This window comes from Tupaia chinensis, unplaced genomic scaffold, assembly GCF_000334495.1.
Source record: "Tupaia chinensis unplaced genomic scaffold, TupChi_1.0 Scaffold143280_1, whole genome shotgun sequence".
NCBI classification, from domain to species: Eukaryota; Metazoa; Chordata; class Mammalia; order Scandentia; family Tupaiidae; genus Tupaia; species Tupaia belangeri.
This window is the reverse complement of record NW_006203125.1, coordinates 1-910: the sequence shown is the minus strand read 5'-3', so window position 1 is coordinate 910 and position 910 is coordinate 1. Positions and strand designations below refer to the sequence as shown.

At 38.5% G+C, this 910-nt stretch overlaps 1 long non-coding RNA gene across 1 annotated transcript in view; it reads left to right on the top strand.

Annotated features, from left to right (window-relative positions):
- The window catches only part of LOC102467728 (uncharacterized), a 2,909-nt gene extending 2,156 nt beyond the window's left edge, over positions 1 to 753 (top strand). Inside the window, exons 2-3 of the long non-coding RNA XR_336771.2 lie at positions 32 to 176; positions 687 to 753. This is a non-coding gene — a long non-coding RNA (uncharacterized LOC102467728). The remainder of the gene's footprint in view (positions 1 to 31; positions 177 to 686) is intronic.
- Positions 754 to 910: the final 157 nt, after the last annotated feature.

Below are 910 nucleotides of genomic sequence, written 5' to 3'. Positions count from 1 at the left end.
ATTGAGTTTTAGTGAGAATATTTTGTTTCAGTTTCCTATCACTCTTTATGGATTCTGCCCAAGAAGTGAAAATGAGGTCTGTGAAACAGCAGACCTGGAAGGAAACTGCTCCACTGAAGACCAAGAAGTAACAGGTTCCAAAATTACTCCCATTGATTATGGAAAGCAGAGACCAGGTATTTAACACTTGCTTCACTTACCTTAGAATGCTTAAAAAGTTTTGTTTTGTTTTGTTTTTTACTATTTAATTTGCTAGACACTTGTGTTCACTGGAGAGACTAAGAGAGAGAGAAAAAAAGAGATAAAATGAGAATGCGCTCAGCCCCCTTGGGAAGTGGCTGTGCTGCTATCCCTTCTCCTCCATCTTTTCTTTCTGAATTCTGTGTCATGCATGCATGTCATGTTTATGTGTTCACTGATACTGGACATACTTTTCAAGTCACTGGGTCTGGGACTCAAATCATACAGGAGGCCATGTGGGATCTAGCTGCCTTAACCACCACTAACCACCAGTTGAACCGCTTTTATTCTTAATTGTGCTGAAATAGAATGAACTAAATTATGTGGTAACACAAAATTAGCTTTCTTAATGATTTTTTAGTGTTCAATTTTAGTAGTGTTAAATACATCCACATTGTCATACAATCATTTATTATTAAAAGTCTTTTGTCTAATCTGTCTTACAGTCAGGGACTATAAATGACCAGCTCAGCAATTCACGACCAAGAGCTGTGAGGTCTATTGTACGTAACCTGGAAGGTATGTTGTTTTCTGGGCAGGAAGTCTCATACCATGGAAATGAGTTTTCACTGGGAAAATGAAAAGTGGCTTCCTGTTGTCAGGATTGTCCTGTTCTTTCCCTCACTCCATTCCAAAACATCAGGTTCCCCAAAGAAAATGGTTTTCTCCT